This window comes from Vipera ursinii (genome assembly GCF_947247035.1).
Source record: "Vipera ursinii genome assembly, chromosome: 1".
Classification (NCBI taxonomy): domain Eukaryota; kingdom Metazoa; phylum Chordata; class Lepidosauria; order Squamata; family Viperidae; genus Vipera; species Vipera ursinii.
In genome coordinates, this window is record NC_139512.1 from 131,004,993 (window position 1) to 131,017,059 (window position 12,067).

Sequence of the window (12,067 nt, forward strand, 5' to 3'; positions counted from 1 at the left end):
GTTGGGTTGGGGGGTTTGTGCATGTCATAAGGCATTAACCATTCTAAAAGCACTTTGGCTTCTGATTATGAACCAAACTAGTTCATCTTCAGGATGATAATGAATGGTTTCACTTTTGATTAGGCAATTATCTCCCACCTCTAAATTACCTTTATAGCATGTGATAATGCAGCTGTTTCTCCCAAATTCTATTACCTACTGGTAACAAGCTCTCACATTATCGATGTTTCGGTCTCTTTCATGCTGCCTATGAGGTGAACAAGGAATGTACTTCTCATGTGTACAAAAATGAATCGGGTTATTACATAACCATTAATTTATCTTAAATCTGGGAACCATAACTTCAAAAGGTTAATAAGATATAAAGTAATAGCAAAAGACATTCAGGGATTATGAGGGGGGTTGGGGGGTGGTGGAGGAGAGAAGCTTTTTCAAGCCAAAAGTAAAGATTTCAAAAACATGGACTATTTTTGTTTACAGAAAAGGGTAAAAAGATGGGCCTGTAACCAAAGGGAAAGATTTAATCCACAGAACTGGAATTCAACGGGAGGATATAAAGTGCGCTGGCAGTGTTCAAGATGAGATTATGAAAAAGAAAGGGGGCTGAGATTTATCCTAGTACAAACAGGACCCTGAGCTCCTAATCTCCTTCTTACTCCCACCTCTCACCAGAGTCTGCTTTCTTGTCTCCTCAGAAGATCCAAAAGATAAGAGTGAGGGTCAACAATTCTCAAAGGCAGTGATGGTGAGAGACTGTACAATTTAGACCGCCAGGGCCTCATTGTTCCTACTGCATTCTGGCAAGACGACTAACCCTAACCTGTGGTTATTTATCTAGTTCTTACCTTTACTGCCTGGAAGTGGAAAAATGTTAGATCCATATTAATGCTCGATATTTGTTTTGTAAACCATGGGGGGGAGGTGTGTTTTAATCCTCTGTGTGCTGCCTAGAGTAAATATTTTGAAATGGCAGCCATTCCTTCTTTAAATAAAAGGAGCAGTATAAATGATGATGAATTGCTGAAGTATACAATGAAGGGATCTGCTTAACATGCTGTTTAATGTTTTAGCAGGTTGGGTATTTCCATGCCATTTTGCTGAAGTGTCAGATTTTCCCAAGCCTTACCGACAGTGATTGAAGGATGCAGCTCTCTGATTATTATGCTTACTCTAAGAACTAACCCATTAAAAATAAGTCCCAACAATGTTATGGACAACAATTGTCCACATATGGAAGTCCTACTTATGCAGAAGCAGAGTTCGCTTCTGCATCATTTCTTCCAGCCCTGCAGTGGAATACCTTGGGGGGGGTGGCTCCTTGACTCTTGTTACTCTAAAGCGGGGTCCCCAACCCCCGGGCCGTGGACCAGTACAGGGCCGTAGCATGCCAGCAACTGGTCTGCACAAACAAGCAAAGAAAGCCCCATCCATGGGATGCAGGCAGCACACGAAAACCACGCACATTCCGGTCCGCGGAAAAACCTCTCTCTACAGAACAGGTCCCTGGTGCCCAAAAGATCGGGGACCTCTGCTCTAAAGTATCTGTGTGATCTCAGACTATTTGCCTCTGATCTTGCCAAAATTTGCCTTCACCATCTTCCTTCCATTTCTTCCTCCTCCTCCTCTTTCTCTTCTTTTCATAGATGATGAGCCTGTAGTCTTCCACTGCTTCCATTTAAGTTTTGGTTAAAACCGAAAAAGTCCCTCTGCCTGCGCCCCCCCGCCCCAAAATCCCATCCAGGAGAACCTGACAGAAGAGGAAGGTCCATTTCCTTTCGTTCTACCTTCTTTCTTGCATAAATGCTGCAAATGGAACGATTGTGGAAAGGAGGCTACGCAGTAATCTTCCATGGCTTCCCTGGATCTGTCTGTTTCCAAGTGTCTCCTACAGTGAAAGTGTGGGGTATCCAGGTTGATTTATTCAACTGCAAGAAAATGTCTAATAAAAGAAAGGAGTCTGACGGAAAACCAGATACAATCTTCAATAGCATGAGACAGCCTTCTGGATGTCAATCAGTGGTACGTTATAAGAAGACCTGATAAGATTCATGTGCTCTTTGAAGAAATGCCTATTATACTGCTTGGAGTTTCTGGTGGAAGTTAAAAACCTCAGAAAAGGGATAAGGTGCGCAAGTGTCAGGCAACAGACACGGGTGATAACCATGCAAGTTCTAGAATGGTAAAAATACAAATAATTAACTGAGCTTTTGTAGGTGAGCTTACCTATATGCAAAAAGACCATTCCAATTCTTTTGTTGATCGTTCAGAAAGAAAAACATTATTGGGTAAGGTACCATTCTTTCAATTTTCTCATCACATTATTGGGGGGGGCGATAGGGAGAAGAAAAAGAAAGCTTAACAACTTTTGAAGTAGATTGTGAATTGAAAATATCTGTCAGAAATCAGATCACACAGCATGCCTTCATGCCAAAAATATGAATAAACAGCTCTGGGGGCAAGGAAAGGTCATGACAAGGAACGAAACACACCATTTTTGAAATCAGGTCAAACTTGGGGAAAAAAGACAGCAGTCAAGTTTCTTGACATATGGTAGATTGGTAATAATGTCCAGGGAAACTGTACCTCAAGATCCCTGTGGAAAGGGAACAAAATCCAATATACCAACTAGAGGTCTGGCATAACAGGTATAACAATAAGAAACATAACCCTTAGCACCTGCTGGGAAACAAGGCCACCAAAAGTCATTGAACAGGAGATGAGTAGTTTTAAATAGTCCAAATTGTCCACCTTGCTAGTTGTGGTGGTGGAGCTGTAAAATGTCTTCCCTTAGAGACTAAGGGAAGAATGTTCAGTCAGTCATTCTACTGCAGTTCACCCTGAATCCAGGCCAGGGTTAAGGGCCAAAGAGGCTGCAGAATGGAGACCAGAAAAGGGTCAAGGTGAACAAAATATTCGGGCTGATTCTTAGACCGTCATCCTTTGCTTGCTCTATGAGCTAGAAATTCACAAGAGTTAAAGTAAGGGGGAAATTGTGTTCATCTGATGTGCAGTGATGGATTTGTGAGAGGTCTGCTGGTTTTCTTCAGTCCTGTTGTCTTTTCAAACTTTGTTGGGGTGTGAAATTCCTTTCAAGAACATGGAGCCAAGGTTAAAAGGCGTCTCTAATTGCTCATCTTACTTATTAGGTGGCAGACACTGCCCCAAGTTTAAAAAAAAAAAAAACAAGCACAAGTTTTTCTAAAGTACCAGCAGTCTGTAAAAGTATTTCCCCAGTCAGTATAAACAAGAAACAGGATCACCCATACAATCAGGGTGAGTCTGATCTTCAGAGGGGTGATATTCTAGAGTGCGGGTGCCATAACAGAGGCTCTCTTCAAACGTCCTGCCAGATGGTACTGCCTCATGGTTAGGATCCAAAGAATGCCTCTCCTGCCAGATCTAACTGGATGGGGAGATTCTATTCGGTAAAGACAGCCCCATCAGTAACCTGCCCACAAGTCATGAAGAGTTTTAAAGGGAAACCCTGAACGGAACCCGGAAATATACAGGTAGCCAATGCAACTCACAGAGGAGAAATGTCACATATGCCAAAGAATCGGCACCCAAAACTGCCCATACCACCACATTTTGCACCCCACCAAAAGCTTCTGAATCCCCTTCAAGGTTATTATATATAATATTTAATATATGATATGATATGATATTTTGCAGGATCCAATCTGGGTTGGTCACCAGGACCACAAGTTTTGTCTTCCAAGCTTTTGGGCTCATACTGGAGCCTCATCTTCAGAGAACTTCTTTCTAGCGAGATTGAATCCTGCAATATTATCCCGGGACATGTATATTCGCCTTCATTCATGGAGATATTATTATCTATTGTATTATAAATGTAATAGTATAGTATAGTATAGTATAGTATAGTATAGTATAGTATAGTATAGTATAGTATAGTATAGCATTAGTGTAATAATTAGTATTATAACATAACATAACATAACATAATTATAGCATATTCCTTTCCATGGCCTGTAAGTGAATCTCTAGATCTGACTTCCCCAGAAGGGAGCTAAAACAGAGTCAGCACGTGGCCATCTGAGAAACCATAAAGACCAAAAGTAAAAATACTCTGATGTCTTTACCACCCTGAGGTAGCCTTGGGAGAAGCTCTAGACCACAAACTCCATCATGTCACATGATGTACCACAACATTTTTGGACTTTGGGGAGCCAGGGTGGGCGTGGCCTGCACGTGACGCATCCAGCCCATGGGCTGCCAGTTTGACACCCCTGCTCTAGACTCTGGTCAGATTCACTTCAAGTTACCTCCAACAGTGCTCTAGGCATCCCTTACTATGCTTCATTTTAGTAAGCTCCTTTGAAAGCCGAGGGGTGACCAAGGGGAGGGGAGAGGCATGATAAAATCCAAAGCCCCTGTCACACTGTCATGCAAAGTGGTGACTGAGACTTTGACCAGGCCTTGCACCAAACCTTTAGGAACAGCCCCAAGTTTTCTCTACAACCCCCTGACTCTATTAGGTGTTTCGGATGGACAGATTTAATACTTTAAGTTCCATCTCCTGGATGTAGGGTGCACTTCAAAAAACATTCTTATGATGATGAGAAAGTAATCTGACCATGAAAGGGAGCGATGGAAATCTCCATCTTCAAATGATGTTGGTGTGGTCTTGACAAGAAGACCAGATCCAAAGTGTGACCTTGATTACTTGCCCCCCCTTCATTCAAGCACGATGTAGCACTTGATTAACAACACAGTAATCAGTATTTCTACCTGTCATTTCTTCACCACTAAACAAACATGTAAAGATGGTTCCGCTGACGAAGCAACCAAAGTTAGCTAGGGACCGTCTGTGACTAATTGTTTTGAATCTAGAATTATGTGTTGATACTATACATGCAATGTTATATTGGTTCTAAAATATTCTGATTGAAAATGGTAACAGAAGCATTGGTGACTTTTTGAACTGATCCATCCCATTTAAAATTTTATTTTCAGTTTTGAAACTAAAGGGCAAAGGGCATATCAATATATAATACTTCTGGTAATTTAAGAAAGAAAAAACAAGAGAGGGTATTATGTAAGATTTTTCTTTTATGAATTTTGATCAATGTGACCTATTTCAGATTGTATTGACTGAACATTGGCCAATAATGCTCTTACAAGATTTCAGAGATCCAAACTGAGTCCAAAATGGCAGTATTAATGAAAGCATTGGCAATATTCATTGCCAAAATATTTCTGTGATTTTATTATGAAATTTTTGTTGCACCTACTGAAAAATATTGCTCTTACATTCTATGGTGGCATCCATTATATCAATGGTTTCTTGGTAAAGAGATCATGTCTCTTCCTAATCACAAATACACAAACTATTCATTAAATTATAATCTGAATAATAAATAACTTTTTGCCTTGTCTGATTTAGCTGTATTAAAAAAGAGATTAAGGAGGGAGACAAATTTTCAGCACTATTATAACTTTTTAAATATGAAAAATGCAAGCAGAAGGACATTGGCAAACATGACAAGAAAGGAGTTTTAAAATAAGGAAATAACTAAAGAAAATTATGTTCATTATTATTAAATTATTAAATGTTCATTTAATATATATTTAGGATGGAAGAGATTGCTTTTTTTCTAAACCAATCAATATTTATGTCAATTTGTAAAAGGCATAACAATATGACATTTTATTTCATCTGATGAAAAGGATATAATTGTAAAATTATAAGAGTACTTTTTTTACTGCAAGGATGTCCCTTTACCATTATATAATCCAAGGATTCCCCAACCTATGTCCATGGCCTGGTGGTGCCAGGCTGCAGCCTGTTGGCCACTGGGCCGTGGGAATAGCTGGCGAGCCCCAATTTACGGTAGCACCACTGTGTGGGTGCTAATGGCTCCGTTTGTGCATGTGAGGATGCACTAGCACCGCTACCAGTGTCACACAGGCCCAGCGGCCTGTTTGCACATACATGCGGGCGCCAGCAGCCCATTTGCACAGGCTCCACCAGCCTGTTTGTGCATGTGCACGGGCGCCAGCACTTCCACATGGGTGTACGTGGCCCACTTCCACATGTGCACACTAGCACCACTGTCGTGCGCCCGCCCATTTGCGTGTGCATGAGCATGGGCCACGCAGGCACTCATTTCCTTGCTTCCTCCCTTCCCCTCTGGGCCGCCAAGCTGGAAAGATTGGGGGACTCTGATATAATCTATTCTAGTGAGGTCAATGCAATTAAAAGGACATACATTCTCAGAGCAATCATTATTTGTGAATTTTAAGTACTAATGAAATATTCTGAAATTGTATTTCCCATTACTAGTAAACCTTTCCCATAATTCCACCACAAAATTTATATGGATATGTTAATTAAATCACCAGAAACTGAGTTCAAGGAAATTTCAAGAATGAAAGACATGAAAGAATCTAACTTCCATCTTCCATCAGAGAGAAAGAGAAGGCAAGATACATTTAAAAGAAACCATGAAACCATGCAACCATTACTTTTTCAAATAAATATGGTAGACTTCCACAAAAGTCACAACCTTAACCCTTTGGAAAGCTATGTCAACATAAAGAGATCAACCTAACCCAAAGTTACTGATCTGCTAGTCTCAAAGAAATCCACAGAAATAGCACAGAAGTAAAGCCAGTTTCTCTCCAAGAAACAATGGTAACATTTTCAACATTGCAGTCTGAAAAAGAAAATTTCCCAGAACCATTACTGATGCTTCAGTATCTACTTATTTGCAAAAATAACTAGTAATTAAGAGTAAAATTCAAGAGATCATGAAGATTTATTCAAACTATAAAGCCTCTAGGTAGCTCAGCTTAAATTGCTTAAATCAATTTAAAAAATAATGTAAATTTAACTTTTAAAGATAATCATGAAAATATGACTACCCTAAACATGTAGATAAATGCCATCTACAATCAGATTCAACTTTTTATGTGTAGCAACAAATCCCAACTTTATCAATTAGATATGCACAAAAATAAGCTCAGCATAAATTATATTTCATTTTCATACATGTTGCAGATCACATGTTTCACTCAATTAAATACAACTGACTCATTTTGCACAATCGAAACTATTTTTAATCACTGGTAAAATGGGAAGTAGAGAAGTAAAATAATCTATAAACCATTATTTACACATTTAAGTGGGGTCAACAGTATATATTACATCAAAATCAGACAAATATGACAGAACTCACCAAATAGTGTTACTAAGTCTCAAAATTAAATATAGAGTTGACATTTACATACTTTTCTAAAGTATTTCAAAACTTTATTTAAGAGTACCCTAGCTTGTAGCCTGAACTCCCCCCCCTTTATGTCTTACAATTTACATGCACAAGGTACTTTCATGTAAGATTTCTATTATAAAATTGGATGTCAGACTTTGAGAGAAGAAATGGTGACAGTAAAAGCAGGTCCACTAAGTATAAGTAGATGACTCTTTGTAATTCCTCTCCAGAGAAGGAAAGGACTTGAGATCACCTACAGATGTTCCAGACAGTTGTTCCTCATGAAAAGACCGTAAGACAAAGATCTCCAGAGGGCCAGAGCTCTGGGAGATAAGGGAAAACCATCTTCTCTTTTCAAAGGACACCGAGTTCACATACTTCCTTTTCTAATCACTTTCAGGAATTGCTTATTAACTGCTTTTCAGCTATTAGGAACTTTTGGATCAACAGGTTTTACAGCACCAGGTGAGTTTCCTTCAAGTCTTGGTGAGATAAACCTAAATACAAGTTTAAGATCTTCAAAAACGTACTTGAAATGCAGCTAAAGGGTGATTAGGACTTTGATTTTGGAAAGTTACAACACATGAATTTGAAATAAAGATTTTGGGGTTAATTATAATGCTTTCATTTTGAATTCTTTTTAAAAAAATTGATATGGAACTTTGAAGGTTGGACACTGGAGGGAATTAGAAGTAACTAAAGAATATAATTAAAGAACATTTAAATTTGACTTGCAAATACAATATTTTAACATTGGAAATATTGAAGAATACTTTTGAACAATGATTCTAGAAGTGAATTTTAAGAGTGTCTGTCTCTATAGATCAGGGGTGTCAAACTGCTGGCCTGCGGGCCGGACGTGTCACAAGGAAACCGCACCCACCACATTGCCGGCAATGGGAAAAAAAGCTCCAATACGTCACATGACATCACATGACATCGCAAGTTTGACATGTCTGCTATAAAGGTAAAGGTAAAGGTTCCCCCGCACATGCGTGCTAGTCGTTTCCAACTCCAGGGGCCGGCGCTCATCTCCGTTTCAAAGCCGAAGAGCCAGCGCTTGTCCGAGGACGTCTCCGTGGTCATGTGGCCGGCATGACTAGACGCCAAAGGCGCACGGAACGCTGTTACCTTCCCACCGGAGCGGTCCCTATTTTTCTACTTGCATTTTTACGTGCTTTCGAACTGCTAGGTTGGCAGAAGCTGGGACGGGTAACAGGCGCTCACTCTGCTACGCGGCACTCGGGATTCGACCCGCCAAACTGCCGACCTTCCAATCGACAAGTTCAGCGTCCTAACCCACTGAGCCACCGCGTCCCTTCAGTCTACTATAGACAGACTGTATTTAAATATGTGATGGAAAAGGAACACATTTTACTGGACAAAGCTGAGACTGATATGAAAGTAGATTAAAAAAATGACAGGCTATAAGAATGATATGGAAAAGATGCCATACTGGATATACAACTGAAAACAGAGCATGTCATAATAGTTAAAAGGGATGTAGAAATACAAATCAAAAGAGCGTCCTGGATAACTTTCCAATATATGATTTATAAAACTGACTTGTTAAAGCTGTGAAGAATCTTGCGAAAAGGAATAAAGAATGAAAAGAAAAATCAAGTTCTAAGACATTATTTGAATAGATTAAAATCAGTGTTGTTAAAAGTAAGGAATATAAAGTTGGTTTATTTGATCAAGGTTAAAATAGATATGTTGTTGTCTCTGGTAATTAAGACTTTTGCTAATCAGGACTGAACGACGAGGCTTTAAGGATCTGTTTATGGAGAAGTAGTAGAATATGAGAAGAAGAGATATTTTGTTGTAATTTTAAAAAAATGACAAGTTACTAAAATTGTTTATACTTGTTATGTTGAAGGGAAAAATGATTTCTTTGCATATATTTTTTTCTTTACTATGATCGTATTTCTTATTTTCTTTCTACTCTTTTTTCTTTTCTGCATTCTGTTTTCTTTTATTCTTTTATTTTTGATTTGTTAGTTTTTCTTTTTAATTGTAATTTTTAGTAAAAATTATATATAAAAAGGATATTTTCTGATATCTAGAAATAACATCTACTGTAATATTCATTTCTTCTTTCCTTAATACAAAAAAAATCAAGAAAAGATGAAATTTAGTTTGTTTGGTTATTAGAGTTGATAGCTATCAGTCTGGAATTATCTTTATTCCAATATATTATTTATATCAGAATGTTGCCAGAGTTAACATATGGAATAGAATAATTATTCAATAGTATAGGTAAACCAGAACTATTATGAGATTTAGGAGTCATTAGTGATATTTAGGAATGTCTCTACTTAAGTTGGATCTGAATGCTCCTATCTAGTCTACAAGTACCTTTCATAGAAAGCAAATATTTTGATAATGAATGAGTTTTGTTATTATCACAATTCACTTTGGAGACATTTTTCAGATTATTCCCATGTGGGTAAATGGGAAACTTGATGCCACTGAAAATGTTCTCCTATGAAGATTTTTACACATGATTTAACAAGTAGCTATACTGCTGATAAACATTTCCTGAAAAATATGATTAACAAATTCCAATATCCTGCACTGAAATATTTTTATATGCACTTCCAGGGGGACTAGCACTTATCAGAAATGCTCCTAAGTTTTAGGTGATCTTAAACATATGAATTGTGGCAAGTTTTTTCAAGAATTTTCAATTCTACATGTAAATAGATAATACAAACAATTATGAATAGAGTATTACATCTTAGCTAACTACTTTTAGAATCGGGCATTTCTACTCATAAGTAAGCTCCCAAGCATTTTAACATCTTCATCTATAAATAAAATTAAAAATAAATTACAGAACTCTTTAAGCCATCCCAAAAGTAAAATTGCCAAGTAAATGGGCTCAGTTATTGTCAATGCTTCCTACTTTCATAATATAATCGTGAAAAGGAATGTCATTTGATAATACAAGGGAACAAAGACAAAAAATGGCAATTATGGGAACAAATTTATTTCTGGATCTATCACCCTTTTTGTACCCCAATGAACATTTATTAAAAAAATAACTGCCACTGAGATTAAGGATATTTGATTCCCATGCACACGTGCATAGGCATGCAGCCTCAGTCGATGTTTCTGAGGCTCTGTCTCCAAAGAAATTAGAATTCCTCCTAAACAACAAAAAGAAGTCAGATACTGCTATTCCTGAATTATTTATTTTCAAGCTATTCTGAATCTAAAATCACTTTTTTTTCAAAAAGGGACTATTTCTGCAGGGGAGCTCACTCATCTTTTCTCAAAATAAAAAAATTCAGAATAGGTCCAAACCCATCCGAGCACGGATTCTACGGATTAGGCAAGTTGCAATTTCTTGTTGTTGTTTTTTTTAAAATATATATATATATATATAATATAATCTGTCCCTCCCTTTGTCTTGTTATGTTGTCGATCAGCCTGTATCCAAGATCCGAGGGAACACTCCTTGGCTAAACAGGAAGCAGTTAAGAGTTGGGGCTTGACCAGGTTGTCAATCTTTGCATTCAAACGGGGTTACGATCGGGGTCATTCTCGATAGCGAGGATTGTTGTATTAGCGTCAAGCCTTCGAAGGGCAACCTGCCAACCTTCTGGCAGTCCTAACTTTCCAAACCGGAGCCAGGGAACCAGGGGAAGAAATCGTCTTTTGGCCAAAGCGGACGGGAGTGTTTTCCTACCTAGGAGGTGGACCGGCCCTACAAGCCCCTTTGTCTGAAAGGGTCCTTCCCCCCCACCCCGTTGCCAAGAAGGGCCCCCCTGGGCTGAAGGAAGAAAGTAGGGTGGGAAGCCTTAGCAGAGGAGACCTGCCTGGCAGCCCAGCCCCGCAGCCCCGTCCTTTGTTTGGGTCTCTTTCCTCGCCTTTGCCCGCCTCACCAAAGCGCAGAGGAAGCAACGGGAGAGCTCCGGCGAGGCCTGCTGGGGCTGCCCAGGGCCGGCAGACACTTGACTTTAGGCAACTGCAGGCCCCGGACAAGCCGGGTGCCAAGCAGGCAGATCCCGGAGTCCTTCGCGAACCCGCTTCTCGCGCACTCGGGCCCAAAGCGGCTGAGCCCGCCCGCCACCCGAGGGCCGCCGAGGCCCCACCGGCGGGCAGAGGGGCGCCCGCCCCTCCAAACCCCGGGCCCGCCTCGCGCTCCGGCTCCCGCCTCGCTCGGGGCTCCTTACCGGCGGCCCAAAACGGCGGCGAGAAGGGCGGCGGGCGGCGGCGACACAACCGGCGACGAGGAGGAGGCGGCGACGAGGGGGCTCAGAGCCCCCAAGCCGCCAGCGGGGCTGCAGCCCCGGGCACCATGATGGCGGCGGCGGCGGCGGCGACTGCAGAAGCGGTGGCTTCTTCCTGCAAGCTGCGGCGGCTGGCGGGCACCAGGCCGGTCGGGAAAGCGCAGCCGCCGCAGCCTCCTCCTGGCGGTGACAGCGACGGGCCGAGCCAGAGAGCAGCGCCGCCGCCGCCGCTGCTGCCGCCGCGGTGCAGCTTGGGAAAAAAGAGCCGCAGCATCCGAACCCGCCACCAGGCTCGACCCGCGCGCGCGCGCGCGCGCCCTCTTCGGAAGGGAAGGAGCCGCTTAGCGGCGAGAGGGGACGCGGGGAGCCCGTCGCTGTAACTTCGGGGGAGGGCTGGTGGGGGGGGGGTCCCGTTCCTTCTTCTCCGGCCCCGGCGCTGGCCTCGGTGGCCGGGGCAGGGCTGAAAATGCCGGCCGGGAAGGCAAATGAAAGGAGCAGAGAGCAGGTGGGTCCCTCGAGGATGCCTTCCGGAAAGGTGAAAGGAAGCCGCCCTGGATATTCCCCCCGAGCAGCGGTTCTCCACGTGGAGTCTGGGCA

The 12,067-nt window shown here is 41.3% G+C and overlaps 1 protein-coding gene across 2 annotated transcripts in view; it reads right to left on the bottom strand.

Moving 5' to 3' along the window:
- ZNF148 (zinc finger protein 148) overlaps positions 1-11,688 on the bottom strand; it is a 51,616-nt gene extending 39,928 nt beyond the window's left edge. For both annotated transcript variants that reach the window (XM_083367704.1, XM_083367703.1), the window contains exon 1: positions 11,414-11,688. The gene's annotated coding sequence lies outside the window, so the exon portion shown is untranslated. The remainder of the gene's footprint in view (positions 1-11,413) is intronic.
- Between the last annotated feature and the right edge of the window lie 379 nt (positions 11,689-12,067).